This window comes from Pseudophryne corroboree, chromosome 4 (assembly GCF_028390025.1).
Source record: "Pseudophryne corroboree isolate aPseCor3 chromosome 4, aPseCor3.hap2, whole genome shotgun sequence".
In the NCBI taxonomy this organism is placed as follows: domain Eukaryota; kingdom Metazoa; phylum Chordata; class Amphibia; order Anura; family Myobatrachidae; genus Pseudophryne; species Pseudophryne corroboree.
The window spans coordinates 197,864,473-197,880,112 of NC_086447.1; the positions used below are offsets into that span (position 1 = coordinate 197,864,473).

At 37.1% G+C, this 15,640-nt stretch overlaps 15 non-coding genes across 15 annotated transcripts; all 15 read right to left on the reverse strand.

Annotated features, from left to right (window-relative positions):
- Positions 1–111: 111 nt before the first annotated feature.
- On the reverse strand, positions 112–184 carry TRNAF-GAA (transfer RNA phenylalanine (anticodon GAA)). Its single transcript has one exon. It is a non-coding gene; the product is annotated as a tRNA-Phe (tRNA).
- Positions 185–994: 810 nt separating this feature from the next.
- Positions 995–1,067, reverse strand: TRNAF-GAA (transfer RNA phenylalanine (anticodon GAA)). Its single transcript has one exon. It is a non-coding gene; the product is annotated as a tRNA-Phe (tRNA).
- An 812-nt stretch (positions 1,068–1,879) lies between these two features.
- On the reverse strand, positions 1,880–1,952 carry TRNAF-GAA (transfer RNA phenylalanine (anticodon GAA)). The gene has a single exon. It is a non-coding gene; the product is annotated as a tRNA-Phe (tRNA).
- A 1,685-nt stretch (positions 1,953–3,637) lies between these two features.
- TRNAF-GAA (transfer RNA phenylalanine (anticodon GAA)) lies at positions 3,638–3,710 on the reverse strand. Its single transcript has one exon. It is a non-coding gene; the product is annotated as a tRNA-Phe (tRNA).
- A 1,685-nt stretch (positions 3,711–5,395) lies between these two features.
- TRNAF-GAA (transfer RNA phenylalanine (anticodon GAA)) lies at positions 5,396–5,468 on the reverse strand. Its single transcript has one exon. It is a non-coding gene; the product is annotated as a tRNA-Phe (tRNA).
- An 813-nt stretch (positions 5,469–6,281) lies between these two features.
- On the reverse strand, positions 6,282–6,354 carry TRNAF-GAA (transfer RNA phenylalanine (anticodon GAA)). The gene has a single exon. It is a non-coding gene; the product is annotated as a tRNA-Phe (tRNA).
- An 809-nt stretch (positions 6,355–7,163) lies between these two features.
- On the reverse strand, positions 7,164–7,236 carry TRNAF-GAA (transfer RNA phenylalanine (anticodon GAA)). Its single transcript has one exon. It is a non-coding gene; the product is annotated as a tRNA-Phe (tRNA).
- Positions 7,237–8,047: 811 nt separating this feature from the next.
- TRNAF-GAA (transfer RNA phenylalanine (anticodon GAA)) lies at positions 8,048–8,120 on the reverse strand. Its single transcript has one exon. It is a non-coding gene; the product is annotated as a tRNA-Phe (tRNA).
- An 814-nt stretch (positions 8,121–8,934) lies between these two features.
- TRNAF-GAA (transfer RNA phenylalanine (anticodon GAA)) lies at positions 8,935–9,007 on the reverse strand. The gene has a single exon. It is a non-coding gene; the product is annotated as a tRNA-Phe (tRNA).
- Positions 9,008–9,816: 809 nt separating this feature from the next.
- TRNAF-GAA (transfer RNA phenylalanine (anticodon GAA)) lies at positions 9,817–9,889 on the reverse strand. The gene has a single exon. It is a non-coding gene; the product is annotated as a tRNA-Phe (tRNA).
- A 1,686-nt stretch (positions 9,890–11,575) lies between these two features.
- TRNAF-GAA (transfer RNA phenylalanine (anticodon GAA)) lies at positions 11,576–11,648 on the reverse strand. Its single transcript has one exon. It is a non-coding gene; the product is annotated as a tRNA-Phe (tRNA).
- An 812-nt stretch (positions 11,649–12,460) lies between these two features.
- On the reverse strand, positions 12,461–12,533 carry TRNAF-GAA (transfer RNA phenylalanine (anticodon GAA)). Its single transcript has one exon. It is a non-coding gene; the product is annotated as a tRNA-Phe (tRNA).
- Positions 12,534–13,344: 811 nt separating this feature from the next.
- On the reverse strand, positions 13,345–13,417 carry TRNAF-GAA (transfer RNA phenylalanine (anticodon GAA)). The gene has a single exon. It is a non-coding gene; the product is annotated as a tRNA-Phe (tRNA).
- An 845-nt stretch (positions 13,418–14,262) lies between these two features.
- On the reverse strand, positions 14,263–14,335 carry TRNAF-GAA (transfer RNA phenylalanine (anticodon GAA)). The gene has a single exon. It is a non-coding gene; the product is annotated as a tRNA-Phe (tRNA).
- An 812-nt stretch (positions 14,336–15,147) lies between these two features.
- Positions 15,148–15,220, reverse strand: TRNAF-GAA (transfer RNA phenylalanine (anticodon GAA)). The gene has a single exon. It is a non-coding gene; the product is annotated as a tRNA-Phe (tRNA).
- Between the last annotated feature and the right edge of the window lie 420 nt (positions 15,221–15,640).

The following is a 15,640-nucleotide window of genomic DNA, read 5'->3' on the forward strand; positions in this document are numbered from 1 at the left end:
ATAATAATGCAAACTGTAATAACATGAAATGTTCTTGAAAACCAGAACCTGAACACGGCAGTTTCTGCTGCTAAATTGCTATTCTGTAACAAAAAAAAAAGCAACTAAATATGCCAAAACCCAGGATTGAACCAGGGACCTTTAGATCTTCAGTCTAACGCTCTCCCAACTGAGCTATTTCGGCTAATTGTGAAAGATGCAAGCCGTATTTGGGGTTTTAGGTTGGGGAAAAAAGAGCATCAAGTGTTCTTGATGAACAACACCTGATAATGAAAGATTCTGCTGGTAAATTGCTATTCTGTAACAAAAATACAGCAACTAAACATGCCGAAACCTGGGATCGAACCAGGGACCTTTAGATCTTCAGTCTAATGCTCTCACAAAAGAGCTATTGCGGGTAAGTCTGATATTTAGAAAGTCTTTTTTGGTGTTTAAGATAAGGCAAACTGAAAGAACATCAAGTGTCCTAGAGGGCGAAACCTGAAAATGAAAGTTTATGCTGCTAAATTTCTTTTTGCTGAATTGCTACTCAGTAACAAACTGCAACACCCAAACATGTGGAAACCCACGATCATACTAGGGAATTTAAGGTCTTCAGTCTATTGCTCTCACAACTGAGCTATTTTGGCAAGCTATACTGATAAGAATGTCTTTTTTTGGAGCTAAAGATTTTGCAAACTGAAATAACATAAAATGTTTTTCAAGATCAAAAACTGAACACAACAGTTTTTGCTGCTAAATTGCTATTCAGTAGCAAAAGCAAACACCCAACCATGCTAAACCCCAGGATTGAACAAGACACCCTTAGATCTTCAGTCTAATGTTCACACAACTGAGATATTTCGCCAAGCTCTACTAATAAGAAATTATTTTATTGGGGCTAATAATAATGCAAACTGTGATAACATGAAATGTTCTTGAAAACCAGAACCTGAACACGGCAGTTTCTGTTACTAAATTGCTATTCTGTAACAAAAAAAACAGCAACTAAATATGCCGAAACCCGGAATCGAACCAGGGACCTTTAGATCTTCAGTCTAACGCTCTCCCAACTGAGCTATTTCAGCTAATTGTGAAAGATGCAAGCCGTATTTGGGGTTTTAGGTTGGGAAAAAAAGAGCATCAAGTGTTCTTGAAGAACAACACCTTATAATGAAAGATTCTGCTGGTAAATTGCTATTCTGTAACAAAAAAAACAGCAACTAAACATGCCGAAACCTGTGATTGAACCCGGACCTTTAGATCTTCACTCTAATGCTCTCTTAAAAGAGCTATTGCGGGTAAGTCTGACATTTGGAAAGTATTTTTTAGTGTTTAAGATAAGGCAAACTGAAAGAACATCAAGTGTCCTAGAGGGCGAAACCTGAAAATGAAAGTTTCTGCTGTTAAATTTCTTTTTGATGAATTGCTACTCAGAAACAAACTGCAAACACCCAAACATGTGGAAACCCACGATCGTACTAGGGATTTTAAGGTCTTCAGTCTATTGCTCTCACAACTGAGCTATTTTGGCAAGATATACTGATAAGAATGTCTTTTTTTAGGAGCTAAAGATTTTGCAAACTGAAATAACATAAAATGCTTTTCAAGATCAAAACCTGAACACAACAGTTTTTGCTGCTAAATTGCTATTCAGTAGCAAAAGCAAACACCCAACCATGCTAAACCCCAGGATTGAACAAGACACCCTTAGATCTTCAGTCTAATGTTGTCACAACTGAGCTATTTCGCCAAGCTCTACTAATAAGAAATTATTTTATTGGGGCTAATAATAATGCAAACTGTAATAACATGATATGATCTTGAAAACCAGAACCTGAACACGGCAGTTTCTGCTGCTAAATTTCTATACTGTAACAAAAAAAACAGCAACTAAATATGCCGAAACCCGGGATCGCACCAGGGTCCTTTAGATCTTCAGTCTATCGCTCTCCCAACTAAGCTATTTCGGCTAATTGTGAAAGATGTGAAGTCGTATTTGGGGTTTTAGGTTGGGGAAAAAAGAGCATCAAGTGTTCTTGAAGAGCAACATCTTATAATGAAAGATTCTGCTGGTAAATTGCTATTCTGTAACAAAAATACAGCAACTAAACATGCTGAAACCCGGGATCGAACCAGGGACTTATAGATATTCAGTCTAATGCTCTCCCAAATGAGCTATTGCAGCTTTGTCTGACATTTGGAAAGTCTTTTTTGGTGTTTAAGATAAGGCAAACTGAAAGAACATCAAGTGTCCTAGAGGGCGAGACCTGAAAATAAAAGTTTCTGCTGCTAAATTTCTTTTTGCTGAATTGCTACTCAGTAACAAAATGCAAACACCCAAACATGTGGAAACCCACGATCGTACTAGGGATTTTAAGGTCTTCAGTCTATTGCTCTCACAACTGAGCTATTTTGGCAAGCTATACTGATAAGAATGTCTTTTTTTGGAGCTAAAGATTTTGCAAACTGAAATAACATAAAATGTTTTTCAAGATCAAAAACTGAACACAACAGTTTTTGCTGCTAAATTGCTATTCAGTAGCAAAAGCAAACACCCAACCATGCTAAACCCCAAGATTGAACAAGACACCATTAGATCTTCAGTCTAATGTTCTCACAACTGAGCTATTTTGCCAAGCTCTACTAATAAGAAATTCTTTTATTGGGGCTAATAATAATGCAAACTGTAATAACATGATATGATCTTGAAAACCAGAACCTGAACACGGCAGTTTCTGCTGCTAAATTGCTATTCTGTAACAAAAAAACAGGAACAAAACATGCCGAAACCCGGGATCTTTAGATCTTCAGTCTAACGCTGTCCAAACTGAGCTATTTCGGCTAACTTTGAAAGATGTAAGCCGTATTTGGGATTTTAGGTTGGGAAAAAAAAGAGCATGAAGTGTTCTTGATGAACAACACCTGATAATGAAAGATTCTGCTGGTAAATTGCTATTCTGTAACAAAAATACAGCAACTTTACATTCCGAAACCTGGGATCTTACCCGGGACCTTTAGATCTTCAGTTTAATGCTCTCACAAAAGAGCTATTGCGTGTAAGTCTGACATTTGGAAAGTCTTTTTTGGTGTTTAAGATAAGACAAACTGAAAGAACATCAAGTGTCCTAGAGGGCGAAACCTGAAAATGAAAGTTTCTGCTGCTAAATTTCTTTTTGCTGAATTGCTACTCAGTAACAAACTGCAAACACCCAAACATGTGGAAACCCACGATCGTACTAGGGATTTTAAGGTCTTCAGTCTATTGCTCTCACAACTAAACTATTTTGGCAAGCTATACTGATAAGAATGTCTTTTTTTAGGAGCTAAAGATTTTGCAAACTGAAATAACATAAAATGCTTTTAAAGATCAAAACCTGAACACAACAGTTTTTGCTGCTAAATTGCTATTCAGTAGCAAAAGCAAACACCCAACCATGCTAAACCCCAGGATTGAACAAGACACCCTTAGATCTTCAGTCTAATGTTGTCACAACTGAGCTATTTCGCTAAGCTCTACTAATAAGAAATTATTTTATTGGGGCTAATAATAATGCAAACTGTAATAACATGAAATGTTCTTGAAAACCAGAACCTGAACACGGCAGTTTCTGTTGCTAAATTGCTATTCTGTAACAAAAAAAACAGCAACTAAATATGCCGAAACCCGGGATCGAACCAGGGACCTTTAGATCTTCAGTCTAACGCTCTCCCAACTGACCTATTTCGGCTAATTGTGAAAGATGCTAAGCCGTATTTGGGGTTTTAGGTTGGGAAAAAAAGAGCATCAAGTGTTCTTGAAGAACAACACCTTATAATGAAAGATTCTGCTGGTAAATTGCTATTCTGTAACAAAAATACAGCAACTAAACATGCCGAAACCCGGGATCGAACCAGGGTCTTATAGATATTCTGTCTAATGCTCTCCCAAATGAGCTATTGCAGCTTTGTCTGACATTTGGAAAGTCTTTTTTGGTGTTTAAGATAAGGCAAACTGAAAGAACATCAAGTGTCCTAGAGGGCGAGACCTGAAAATAAAAGTTTCTGCTGCTAAATTTCTTTTTGCTGAATTGCTACTCAGTAACAAAATGCAAACACCCAAACATGTGGAAACCCACGATCGTACTAGGGAATTTAAGGTCTTCAGTCTATTGCTCTCACAACTGAGCTATTTTGGCAAGCTATACTGATAAGAATGTCTTTTTTTGGAGCTAAAGATTTTGCAAACTGAAATAACATAAAATGTTTTTCAAGATCAAAAACTGAACACAACAGTTTTTGCTGCTAAATTGCTATTCAGTAGCAAAAGCAAACACCCAACCATGCTAAACCCCAAGATTGAACAAGACACCATTAGATCTTCAGTCTAATGTTCTCACAACTGAGCTATTTTGCCAAGCTCTACTAATAAGAAATTCTTTTATTGGGGCTAATAATAATGCAAACTGTAATAACATGATATGATCTTGAAAACCAGAACCTGAACACGGCAGTTTCTGCTGCTAAATTGCTATTCTGTAACAAAAAAACAGGAACAAAACATGCCGAAACCCGGGATCTTTAGATCTTCAGTCTAACGCTGTCCCAACTGAGCTATTTCGGCTAACTTTGAAAGATGTAAGCCGTATTTGGGATTTTAGGTTGGGAAAAAAAAGAGCATGAAGTGTTCTTGATGAACAACACCTGATAATGAAAGATTCTGCTGGTAAATTGCTATTCTGTAACAAAAATACAGCAACTTTACATTCCGAAACCTGGGATCGTACCCGGGACCTTTAGATCTTCAGTTTAATGCTCTCACAAAAGAGCTATTGCGTGTAAGTCTGACATTTGGAAAGTCTTTTTTGGTGTTTAAGATAAGACAAACTGAAAGAACATCAAGTGTCCTAGAGGGCGAAACCTGAAAATGAAAGTTTCTGCTGCTAAATTTCTTTTTGCTGAATTGCTACTCAGTAACAAACTGCAAACACCCAAACATGTGGAAACCCACGATCGTACTAGGGATTTTAAGGTCTTCAGTCTATTGCTCTCACAACTAAACTATTTTGGCAAGCTATACTGATAAGAATGTCTTTTTTTAGGAGCTAAAGATTTTGCAAACTGAAATAACATAAAATGCTTTTAAAGATCAAAACCTGAACACAACAGTTTTTGCTGCTAAATTGCTATTCAGTAGCAAAAGCAAACACCCAACCGTGCTAAACCCCAGGATTGAACAAGACACCCTTAGATCTTCAGTCTAATGTTGTCACAACTGAGCTATTTCGCTAAGCTCTACTAATAAGAAATTATTTTATTGGGGCTAATAATAATGCAAACTGTAATAACATGAAATGTTCTTGAAAACCAGAACCTGAACACGGCAGTTTCTGTTGCTAAATTGCTATTCTGTAACAAAAAAAACAGCAACTAAATATGCCGAAACCCGGGATCGAACCAGGGACCTTTAGATCTTCAGTCTAACGCTCTCCCAACTGACCTATTTCGGCTAATTGTGAAAGATGCTAAGCCGTATTTGGGGTTTTAGGTTGGGAAAAAAAGAGCATCAAGTGTTCTTGAAGAACAACACCTTATAATGAAAGATTCTGCTGGTAAATTGCTATTCTGTAACAAAAAAACAGCAACTAAACATGCCGAAACCTGGGATCGAACCAGGGACCTTTAGATCTTCACTCTAATGCTCTCTTAAAAGAGCTATTGCGGGTAAGTCTGACATTTGGAAAGTATTTTTTAGTGTTTAAGATAAGGCAAACTGAAAGAACATCAAGTGTCCTAGAGGGCGAAACCTGAAAATGAAAGTTTCTGCTGCTAAATTTCTTTTTGATGAATTGCTACTCAGAAACAAACTGCAAACACCCAAACATGTGGAAACCCACGATCGTACTAGGGATTTTAAGGTCTTCAGTCTATTGCTCTCACAACTGAGCTATTTTGGCAAGATATACTGATAAGAATGTCTTTTTTTAGGAGCTAAAGATTTTGCAAACTGAAATAACATAAAATGCTTTTCAAGATCAAAACCTGAACACAACAGTTTTTGCTGCTAAATTGCTATTCAGTAGCAAAAGCAAACACCCAACCATGCTAAACCCCAGGATTGAACAAGACACCCTTAGATCTTCAGTCTAATGTTGTCACAACTGAGCTATTTCGCTAAGCTCTACTAATAAGAAATTATTTTATTGGGGCTAATAATAATGCAAACTGTAATAACATGAAATGTTCTTGAAAACCAGAACCTGAACACGGCAGTTTCTGCTGCTAAATTGCTATTCTGTAACAAAAAAAAAAGCAACTAAATATGCCAAAACCCAGGATTGAACCAGGGACCTTTAGATCTTCAGTCTAACGCTCTCCCAACTGAGCTATTTCGGCTAATTGTGAAAGATGCAAGCCGTATTTGGGGTTTTAGGTTGGGGAAAAAAGAGCATCAAGTGTTCTTGATGAACAACACCTGATAATGAAAGATTCTGCTGGTAAATTGCTATTCTGTAACAAAAATACAGCAACTAAACATGCCGAAACCTGGGATCGAACCAGGGACCTTTAGATCTTCAGTCTAATGCTCTCACAAAAGAGCTATTGCGGGTAAGTCTGATATTTAGAAAGTCTTTTTTGGTGTTTAAGATAAGGCAAACTGAAAGAACATCAAGTGTCCTAGAGGGCGAAACCTGAAAATGAAAGTTTATGCTGCTAAATTTCTTTTTGCTGAATTGCTACTCAGTAACAAACTGCAACACCCAAACATGTGGAAACCCACGATCATACTAGGGAATTTAAGGTCTTCAGTCTATTGCTCTCACAACTGAGCTATTTTGGCAAGCTATACTGATAAGAATGTCTTTTTTTGGAGCTAAAGATTTTGCAAACTGAAATAACATAAAATGTTTTTCAAGATCAAAAACTGAACACAACAGTTTTTGCTGCTAAATTGCTATTCAGTAGCAAAAGCAAACACCCAACCATGCTAAACCCCAGGATTGAACAAGACACCCTTAGATCTTCAGTCTAATGTTCACACAACTGAGATATTTCGCCAAGCTCTACTAATAAGAAATTATTTTATTGGGGCTAATAATAATGCAAACTGTGATAACATGAAATGATCTTGAAGACCAGAACCTGAACACGTCAGTTTCTGCTGCTAAATTGCTATTCTGTAACAAAAAAACAGCAACTAAATATGCCGAAACCCGGGAACGAACCAGGGACCTTTAGATCTTCAGTCTAACGCTCTCCCAACTGAGCTATTTCGGCTAATTGTGAAAGATGTTGAGCCGTATTTGGGGTTTTAGGTTGGGAAAAAAAGTGCATTAAGTGTTCTTGATGAACAACACCTGATAATGAAAGATTCTGCTGGTAAATTGCTATTCTGTAACAAAAATAAAGCAACTAAACATGCCGAAACCTGGGATCAAACCAGGGACCTTTAGATCTTCAGTCTAATGCTCTCACAAAAGAGCTATTGCGGGTAAGTCTGACATTTAGAAAGTCTTTTTTGGTGTTTAAGATAAGGCAAACTGAAAGAACATCAAGTGTCCTAGAGGGCGAAACCTGAAAATGAAAGTTTATGCTGCTAAATTTCTTTTTGCTGAATTGCTACTCAGTAACAAACTGCAACACCCAAACATGTGGAAACCCACGATCGTACTAGGGAATTTAAGGTCTTCAGTCTATTGCTCTCACAACTGAGCTATTTTGGCAAGCTATACTGATAAGAATGTCTTTTTTTGGAGCTAAAGATTTTGCAAACTGAAATAACATAAAATGTTTTTCAAGATCAAAAACTGAACACAACAGTTTTTGCTGCTAAATTGCTATTCAGTAGCAAAAGCAAACACCCAACCATGCTAAACCCCAGGATTGAACAAGACACCCTTAGATCTTCAGTCTAATGTTGTCACAACTGAGCTATTTCGCTAAGCTCTACTAATAAGAAATTATTTTATTGGGGCTAATAATAATGCAAACTGTAATAACATGAAATGTTCTTGAAAACCAGAACCTGAACACGGCAGTTTCTGTTGCTAAATTGCTATTCTGTAACAAAAAAAACAGCAACTAAATATGCCGAAACGCAGGATCGAACCAGGGACCTTTAGATCTTCAGTCTAACGCTCTCCCAACTGAGCTATTTCGGCTAATTGTGAAAGATGCTAAGCCGTATTTGGGGTTTTAGGTTGGGAAAAAAAGAGCATCAAGTGTTCTTGAAGAACAACACCTTATAATGAAAGATTCTGCTGGTAAATTGCTATTCTGTAACAAAAAAAACAGCAACTAAACATGCCGAAACCTGGGATCGAACCAGGGACCTTTAGATCTTCACTCTAATGCTCTCTTAAAAGAGCTATTGCGGGTAAGTCTGACATTTGGAAAGTATTTTTTAGTGTTTAAGATAAGGCAAACTGAAAGAACATCAAGTGTCCTAGAGGGCGAAACCTGAAAATGAAAGTTTCTGCTGCTAAATTTCTTTTTGATGAATTGCTACTCAGAAACAAACTGCAAACACCCAAACATGTGGAAACCCACGATCGTACTAGGGATTTTAAGGTCTTCAGTCTATTGCTCTCACAACTGAGCTATTTTGGCAAGATATACTGATAAGAATGTCTTTTTTTAGGAGCTAAAGATTTTGCAAACTGAAATAACATAAAATGCTTTTCAAGATCAAAACCTGAACACAACAGTTTTTGCTGCTAAATTGCTATTCAGTAGCAAAAGCAAACACCCAACCATGCTAAACCCCAGGATTGAACAAGACACCCTTAGATCTTCAGTCTAATGTTGTCACAACTGAGCTATTTCGCTAAGCTCTACTAATAAGAAATTATTTTATTGGGGCTAATAATAATGCAAACTGTAATAACATGAAATGTTCTTGAAAACCAGAACCTGAACACGGCAGTTTCTGCTGCTAAATTGCTATTGTGTAACAAAAAAAAAAGCAACTAAATATGCCAAAACCCGGGATTGAACCAGGGACCTTTAGATCTTCAGTCTAACGCTCTCCTAACTGAGCTATTTCGGCTAATTGTGAAAGATGCAAGCCGTATTTGGGGTTTTAGGTTGGGGAAAAAAGAGCATCAAGTGTTCTTGATGAACAACACCTGATAATGAAAGATTCTGCTGGTAAATTGCTATTCTGTAACAAAAATACAGCAACTAAACATGCCGAAACCTGGGATCGAACCAGGGACCTTTAGATCTTCAGTCTAATGCTCTCACAAAAGAGCTATTGCGGGTAAGTCTGACATTTAGAAAGTCTTTTTTGGTGTTTAAGATAAGGCAAACTGAAAGAACATCAAGTGTCCTAGAGGGCGAAACCTGAAAATGAAAGTTTATGCTGCTAAATTTCTTTTTGCTGACTTGCTACTCAGTAACAAACTGCAACACCCAAACATGTGGAAACCCACGATCGTACTAGGGAATTTAAGGTCTTCAGTCTATTGCTCTCACAACTGAGCTATTTTGGCAAGCTATACTGATAAGAATGTCTTTTTTTGGAGCTAAAGATTTTGCAAACTGAAATAACATAAAATGTTTTTCAAGATCAAAAACTGAACACAACAGTTTTTGCTGCTAAATTGCTATTCAGTAGCAAAAGCAAACACCCAACCATGCTAAACCCCAGGATTGAACAAGACACCCTTAGATCTTCAGTCTAATGTTCTCACAACTGAGATATTTCGCCAAGCTCTACTAATAAGAAATTCTTTTATTGGGGCTAATAATAATGCAAACTGTAATAACATGAAAAGATCTTGAAGACCAGAACCTGAACACGGCAGTTTCTGCTGCTAAATTGCTATTCTGTAACAAAAAAACAGCAACTAAATATGCCGAAACCCGGGATCGAACCAGGGATCTTTAGATCTTCAGTCTAACACTCTCCCAACTGAGCTATTTCGGATAATTGTGAAAGATGCAAAGTCGTATTTGGGGTTTTAGGTTGGCAAAAAAAGAGCATCAAGTGTTCTTGAAGAGCAACACCTTATAATGAAAGATTCTGCTGGTAAATTGCTATTCTGTAAAAAAAATACAGCAACTAAACATGCCGAAACCCGGGATAGAACCAGGGACTTATAGATCTTCAGTCTAATGCTCTCCCAAATGAGCTATTGCAGCTAAGTCTGACATTTGGAAAGTCTTTTTTGGTGTTTAAGATAAGGCAAACTGAAAGAACATCAAGTGTCCTAGAGGGCGAAACCTGAAAATAAAAGTTTCTGCTACTAAATTTCTTTTTGCTGAATTGCTACTCAGTAACAAAATGCAAACACCCAAACATGTGGAAACCCACGATCGTACTAGGGATTTTAAGGTCTTCAGTCTATTGCTCTCACAACTGAGCTATTTTGGCAAGCTATACTGATAAGAATGTCTTTTTTTGGAGCTAAAGATTTTGCAAACTGAAATAACATAAAATGTTTTTCAAGATCAAAAACTGAACACAACAGTTTTTGCTGCTAAATTGCTATTCAGTAGCTAAAGCAAACACCCAAACATGCTAAACCCCAGGATTGAACAAGACACCCCTAGATCTTCAGTCTAATGTTCTCACAACTGAGCTATTTTGCCAAGCTTTACTAATAAGAAATTATTTTATTGGGGCTAATAATAATGCAAACTGTAATAACATGAAATGATCTTGAAGACCAGAACCTGAACACGGCAGTTTCTGGTGCTAAATTGCAATTCTGTAACAAAAAAACAGCAACTAAATATGCCGAAACCCGGGATCTTTAGATCTTCAGTCTAACGCTCTCCCAACTGAGCTATTTTCGGCTAATTGTGAAAGATGTAAAGCCGTATTTGGGAATTTAGGTTGGGGAAAAAAAGAGCATTAAGTGTTCTTGATGAACAACACCTGATAATGAAAGATTCTGCTGGTAAATTGCTATTCCGTAACAAAAATACAGCAACTAAAAATGCCGAAACCTGTGATCGAACCCGGGACCTTTAGATCATCAGTTTAATGCTCTCACAAAAGAGATATTGCGTGTAAGTCTGACATTTGTAAAGTCTTTTTTGGTGTTTAAGATAAGACACACTGAAAGAACATCAAGTGTCCTAGAGGGCGAAACCTGAAAATGAAAGTTTCTGCTGCTAAATTTCTTTTTGCTGAATTGCTACTCTGTAACAAACTGCAAACACCCAAACATGTGGAATCCCACGATCGTACTAGGGATTTTAAGGTCTTCAGTCTATTGCTCTCACAACTGAGCTATTTTGGCAAGCTATACTGATAAGAATGTCTTTTTTTGGAGCTAAAGATTTTGCAAACTGAAATAACATAAAATGTTTTTCAAGATCAAAAACTGAAAACAACAGTTTTTGCTGCTAAATTGCTATTCAGTAGCAAAAGCAAACACCCAACCATGCTAAACCCCAGGATTGAACAAGACACCCTTAGATCTTCAGTCTAATGTTGTCACAACTGAGCTATTTCGCCAAGCTCTACTAATAAGAAATTATTTTATTGGGGCTAATAATAATGCAAACTGTAATAACATGAAATGTTCTTGAAAACCAGAACCTGAACACGGCAGTTTCTGCTGCTAAATTGCTATTCTGTATCAAAAAAAACAGCAACAAAATATGCTGAAACCCGGGATTGAACCAGGGACCTTAAGATCTTCAGTCTAACGCTCTCCCAACTGAGCTATTTCGGCTAATTGTGAAAGATGTGAAGTCATATTTAGGGTTTTAGGTTGGGGAAAAAAAGAGCATTAAGTGTTCTTGATGAACAACACCTGATAATGAAAGATTCTGCTGGTAAATTGCTATTCTGTAACAAAAATACAGCAACTAAACATGCCGAAACCTGGGATCGAACCAGGGACCTTTAGATCTTCAGTCTAATGCTCTCACAAAAGAGCTATTGCGGGTAAGTCTGACATTTAGAAAGTCTTTTTTGGTGTTTAAGATAAGGCAAACTGAAAAAACATCAAGTGTCCTAGAGGGCGAAACCTGAAAATGAAAGTTTCTGCTGCTAAATTTCTTTTTGCTGAATTGCTACTCAGTAACAAACTGCAACACCCAAACATGTGGAAACCCACGATCGAACTAGGGAATTTAAGGTCTTCAGTCTATTGCTCTCACAACTGAGCTATTTTGGCAAGCTATACTGATAAGAATGTATTTTTTTGGAGCTAAAGATTTTGCAAACTGAAATAACATAAAATGTTTTTCAAGATCAAAAACTGAACACAACAGTTTTTGCTGCTAAATTGCTATTCAGTAGCAAAAGCAAACACCCAACCATGCTAAACCCCAGGATTGAACAAGACACCCTTAGATCTTCAGTCTAATGTTGTCACAACTGAGCTATTTCGCCAAGCTCTACTAATAAGAAATTATTTTATTGGGGCTAATAATAATGCAAACTGTAATAACATGAAATGTTCTTGAAAACCAGAACCTGAACACGGCAGTTTCTGCTGCTAAATTGCTATTCTGTAACAAAAAAAACAGCAACAAAATATGCTGAAACCCGGGATTGAACCAGGGACCTTAAGATCTTCAGTCTAACGCTCTCCCAACTGAGCTATTTCGGCTAATTGTGAAAGATGTGAAGTCATATTTAGGGTTTTAGGTTGGGGAAAAAAAGAGCATTAAGTGTTCTTGATGAACAACACCTGATAATGAAAGATTCTGCTGGTAAATTGCTATTCTGTAACAAAAATACTGCAACTAAACATGCCGAAACCTGGGATCGAACCAGGGACCTTTAGATCTTCAGTCTAATGCTCTCACAAAAGAGCTATTGCGGGTAAGTCTGACATATAAAAAGTCTTTTTTGGTGTTTAAGATAAGGCAAACTGAAAGAACATCAAGTGTCCTAGAGGGCGAAACCTGAAAATGAAAGTTTATGCTGCTAAATTTCTTTTTGCTGAATTGCTACTCAGTAACAAACTGCAACACCCAAACATGTGGAAACCCACGATCGTACTAGGGAATTTAAGGTCTTCAGTCTATTGCTCTCACAACTGAGCTATTTTGGCAAGCTATACTGATAAGAATGTATTTTTTTGGAGCTAAAGATTTTGCAAACTGAAATAACATAAAATGTTTTTCAAGATCAAAAACTGAACACAACAGTTTTTGCTGCTAAATTGCTATTCAGTAGCAAAAGCAAACACCCAACCATGCTAAACCCCAGGATTGAACAAGACACCCTTAGATCTTCAGTCTAATGTTCTCACAACTGAGATATTTCGCCAAGCTCTACTAATAAGAAATTCTTTTATTGGGGCTAATAATAATGCAAACTGTGATAACATGAAATGATCTTGAAGACCAGAACCTGAACACATCAGTTTCTGCTGCTAAATTGCTATTCTGTAACAAAAAAACAGCAACTAAATATGCTAAAACCCAGGATCGAACCAAGGACCTTTAGATCTTCAGTCTAACGCTCTCCCAACTGAGCTATTTCGGCTAATTGTGAAAGATGTTAAGCCGTATTTGGGGTTTTAGGCTGGGAAAAAAAGTGCATTAAGTGTTCTTGATGAACAACACCTGATAATGAAAGATTCTGCTGGTAAATTGCTATTCTGTAACAAAAATACAGCAACTAAACATGCCGAAAACTGGGATGAAACCAGGGACCTTTAGATCTTCAGTCTAATGCTCTCACAAAAGAGCTATTGCGGGTAAGTCTGACATTTAGAAAGTCTTTTTTGGTGTTTAAGATAAGGCAAACTGAAAGAACATCAAGTGTCCTATAAGGCAAACTGAAAGAACATCAAGTGTCCTAGAGGGCGAAACCTGAAAATGAAAGTTTCTGCTGCTAAATTTCTTTTTGCTGAATTGCTACTCAGTAACAAACTGCAAACACACAAACATGTGGAATCCCACGATCGTACTAGGGATTTTAAGGTCTTCAGTCTATTGCTCTCACAACTGAGCTATTTTGGCAAGCTATACTGATAAGAACGTCTTTTTTTAGGAGCTAAAGATTTTGCAAACTGAAATAACATAAAATGCTTTTCAACATCAAAACCTGAACACAACAGTTTTTGCTGCTAAATTGCTATTCAGTAGCAAAAGCAAACACCCAACCATGCTAAACCCCAGGATTGAACAAGACACCCTTAGATCTTCAGTCTAATGATGTCACAACTGAGCTATTTCGCCAAGCTCTACTAATAAGACATTATTTTATTGGGGCTAATAATAATGCAAACTGTAATAACATGAAATGTTCTTGAAAACCAGAACCTGAACACGGCAGTTTCTGCTGCTAAATTGCTATTCTGTAACAAAAAAAACAGCAACTAAATATGCTGAAACCCGGGATTGAACAAGGGACCTTAAGATCTTCAGTCTAACGCTCTCCCAACTGAGCTATTTCGGCTAATTGTGAAAGATGTGAAGTCATATTTAGGGTTTTAGGTTGGGGAAAAAAAGAGCATTAAGTGTTCTTGATGAACAACACCTGATAATGAAAGATTCTGCTGGTAAATTGCTATTCTGTAACAAAAATACTGCAACTAAACATGCCGAAACCTGGGATCGAACCAGGGACCTTTAGATCTTCAGTCTAATGCTCTCACAAAAGAGCTATTGCGGGTAAGTCTGACATATAAAAAGTCTTTTTTGGTGTTTAAGATAAGGCAAACTGAAAGAACATCAAGTGTCCTAGAGGGCGAAACCTGAAAATGAAAGTTTATGCTGCTAAATTTCTTTTTGCTGAATTGCTACTCAGTAACAAACTGCAACACCCAAACATGTGGAAACCCACGATCGTACTAGGGAATTTAAGGTCTTCAGTCTATTGCTCTCACAACTGAGCTATTTTGGCAAGCTATACTGATAAGAATGTCTTTTTTTGGAGCTAAAGATTTTGCAAACTGAAATAACATAAAATGTTTTTCAAGATCAAAAACTGAAAACAACAGTTTTTGCTGCTAAATTGCTATTCAGTAGCAAAAGCAAACACCCAACCATGCTAAACCCCAGGATTGAACAAGACACCCTTAGATCTCCAGTCTAATGTTGTCACAACTGAGCTATTTCGCCAAGCTCTACTAATAAGAAATTATTTTATTGGGGCTAATAATAATGCAAACTGTAATAACATGAAATGTTCTTGAAAACCAGAACCTGAACACGGCAGTTTCTGCTGCTAAATTGCTATTCTGTAACAAAAAAAACAGCAACAAAATATGCTGAAACCCGGGATTGAACCAGGGACCTTAAGATCTTCAGTCTAACGCTCTCCCAACTGAGCTATTTCGGCTAATTGTGAAAGATGTGAAGTCATATTTAGGGTTTTAGGTTGGGGAAAAAAAGAGCATTAAGTGTTCTTGATGAACAACACCTGATAATGAAAGATTCTGCTGGTAAATTGCTATTCTGTAACAAAAATACTGCAACTAAACATGCCGAAACCTGGGATCGAACCAGGGACCTTTAGATCTTCAGTCTAATGCTCTCACAAAAGAGCTATTGCGGGTAAGTCTGACATATAAAAAGTCTTTTTTGGTGTTTAAGATAAGGCAAACTGAAAGAACATCAAGTGTCCTAGAGGGCGAAACCTGAAAATGAAAGTTTATGCTGCTAAATTTCTTTTTGCTGAATTGCTACTCAGTAACAAACTGCAACACCCAAACATGTGGAAACCCACGATCGTACTAGGGAATTTAAGGTCTTCAGTCTA